Source organism: Piliocolobus tephrosceles, chromosome 3 (genome assembly GCF_002776525.5).
Source record: "Piliocolobus tephrosceles isolate RC106 chromosome 3, ASM277652v3, whole genome shotgun sequence".
NCBI classification, from domain to species: domain Eukaryota; kingdom Metazoa; phylum Chordata; class Mammalia; order Primates; family Cercopithecidae; genus Piliocolobus; species Piliocolobus tephrosceles.
In genome coordinates this window covers 35,859,086-35,862,149 of record NC_045436.1, presented here as the reverse complement: position 1 = coordinate 35,862,149, position 3,064 = coordinate 35,859,086, and the positions used below count along the sequence as shown (strand labels likewise).

The window sequence follows — 3,064 nt, the reverse complement described above, 5'->3', positions numbered from 1 at the left end:
TCAAAATACATTTAATCAAAAGTAAGAGAAAAAAGAAACCCAAGAAAATCCCAGATTTCTTTTAAGTGCTGCCAAAAGCAGAGCTGAACAGGAAGCCCATGTTGTTTCCTCAGGTAAGACCAGAGGTTTCAAGGGGCAGTAAGGGCTTGAAGTTCTCAGCGCTGTCCAGTGAATATTCCTTTTGAACAAGAGGTCTCCACTCTGAAAGGGACAAGATAGACCAGAGCAAGTTGTTTTGCTGAAGGAGGCAGAGGCTGGGTGCACTGGCTCACGCCTGTAATCCCAGCACTTTGGGATCACCTGAGGTCAGGAGTTCAAGGCTAGCCTGGTTAATGTGGTGAAACCCAGTCTCCACTAAAAATACAAAAATTAGCTGGATGGGGTGGTACATGCCTGTAGTCCCAGCTACTCAAGAGGCTGAGGTGGGAGAATCGCTTGAACCTGGGAGGTGGAGGTTGCAGTGAGCTGAGATTGTGCCACTGCACCCTAGCATGAGTAACAGAGCAAGACTTAATCTCAAAAAAAAAAAAAAAAAAAAAAAAAAGCAGGATTCAGAGAGGGAAGATTCAGAGCACACCCTGGGGCCCTGAGAGTCCACAGGTGGCAATTCTTAGACAGCAATTGCAAAATGTGACTTCCAAAATGGTGTGACAAGCAAGAACAATGTGGGGAGTTCAGAAGCCCAGGGCCAGTGGTAGAAACTCTCTTGAACAAAGCTGTGCCCTGAGACCTTGTTTGTGGCAATGTTTGATTATTTTAGATTGAGTTATAGGCAATGTGTGTAGAAATCATAGAGATAATTTGGATAGATAGATAATGTTATGTTTTTTCTAAGAGAGTTTATTTTTGCTTTTGACAGGCATTTAGGTTACAGACAATTCACCTTAATTCAATTCAGGATTGAGCTGATTTGAAAGTAGGTTTTATTCTTTGTGATGACTGGTCTACTTATGATTCACCCTGATTCTTAGATCCTTCCTCCTTGGTTGACCTTTGTAGTAGTTTCCTAGGGCTTCTGTGTTAGACTGTTCTTGCATTGCTATAAAGAAATACCTGAGGCTGGGTAATTTATAAGGAAAAGAGATTTAGTTGGCTGATGTTTTAGCAGTCTGTACAAGCATGGCTCCAGCATCTGCTTCTGGTGAGGGCCCCAGGAAGCTTGCAATCATGGCAGAAGGTAAAGGAGGAGCAGGCATATCATGTGACGAAAGCAGGAGCAAAAGAGAAGGGGAGGTGTCACACACTTTTTGTTTGTAGTTAGCTATTTAATGAGGTTCTTAAGACATTTAGAACACCAGTTTGTGAGGATAAATTCCATTCGTCAGGGCAAACAGATCGCAGGTAGCCCTGGAGCTGAGGAACAGAGCTTTGATTTTTGGTAGAATTTGTGAGTCCACAGCTTTCTAATCAATCTTGCGCTACTCTGTAATCTCGTATTTCTCTTTTTCTGTGTCGAAGATCTCACCTTCCTGGTGTCTGGGTTTCCGCAGCTTCTTCTTCTTGAAGTAAGCATCAGTAAGATGTTTTAGGATTTTGACATTGCTGATATCGATTTTGGTTGAGGTGGCAATGACAAATTTCTGTTGTGTTCTTTGTAGAGGAACTCGATTGATCGACAGAGGTCCAGTCACAAGTAACAAGCCACTAGCCAGCTGCTTCAGGAAAACCACCCTCTTGCCCCTGTGGCGTCCAGTGAGGATGATCAGAATGGTCCCGGGGGTAATGCTGGCTCACAGTTTTCTCACGTGCTGACTGAAGGGTTTTTTGCCGTGGCTCAACAGCTTTCGAGGCACATCTTCAGTAGGATAATATCTAGGCATTTTGCAAAGTTTAACCACCTGGGTACCGCCGTTCCTGTCACCACCAACTGGTTTTGTAAGAGTTGCAAGAACCTTCTCCTTCTTTTTCTTTTCAACCTTGGATTTAGCAGCTGAGTACTTCCTCTTGTACATGGCCTTTCTGGAATACATGGCAGATCGGGAATACCTGCCAATTCCTCTGACAAGGACAGGGTTGTGGCTGCAATGGGGCTTCCCCTCCTTGGGCTTCTTAGCCTTGAGGTTACCCTTTTTCACCTTGCCACCAGCATCAGCTTTCTTGGCTTAGGGTTTCTTCTCTTTAGTATCTGGCTTCTCAACTTTTTCACCCGCCATCTTGCAAGATGGGAAAGAGAAGTAAGTCGCCACGCACTTTTAAACTGCTAGCTCTCATGAGAACTCACTCATTCATTATCACAAGGGCAGCACCAAGCCATGCATGAGGGATCTGCCCCCATGACCCGAACACCTTCCACTAGATCCAACATTAGGGATTACATTTCAACATGAGATTTGGAAAGGACAAACATCCAAACTATATTAGCTGCCATAAAATATTTACCATGAAGGTGGCTTAGAGCAACAGAAATTTATTCTGTCACAGTTCTAGAGGCTAGAAGTCTAAAATCGAAGGGTTGGCATGGTCATGCTCCCTCTGAAGGCTCCAGGGAAGAAGAATTCTTTGCCTCTTTCTAATTTCTGGTGGTTGCAGAAATCCTTGGATTTGGAGCTGCATCACTGCAGTCTCTGCTTCCATTGTTACATGACTTTCTGCCCCGAGTGTCTGTCTTCATGTCTCCTCTCTTACAAGGATACCAATCATATTGAATTTAGGGCACATCCTACTCTACAATGCCCTCATCTTAGTTTTTAAAGATCTTTTAAACAACCAGATCTCATGAGAACTCACTCACTATCACTATCACAAGGACAGCACCAAGTCGTTCATGAGGGATCTGCCCCCATGACCTAAACACCTCCCACCAGGGCCCCACCTTATAAGTAATGGCAAAAACTACAAATTATCTTTTGCATCAACCTAATAATTACAACTGTAAAGACCCTATTTTCAAAAAGTTAACATTCTGAGGTTCTAGGTAGACTTGAATTATTTTATTTTGTTTTATTTTTTTGAGACAGAGTCTCACTCTGTTGCCTAGGCTGGAGTGCAGTGGTGCCATCTCAGCTCACTCCAGCCTTCATCTCCCAGGTTCAAACGATTCTCATGCCTCAGCCTCCCAAGTTAC

General features: G+C 43.7%; 1 pseudogene; it reads right to left on the bottom strand.

Moving 5' to 3' along the window:
* Positions 1 to 1,286: 1,286 nt before the first annotated feature.
* On the bottom strand, positions 1,287 to 2,154 carry LOC111552219 (annotated as a pseudogene).
* Positions 2,155 to 3,064: the final 910 nt, after the last annotated feature.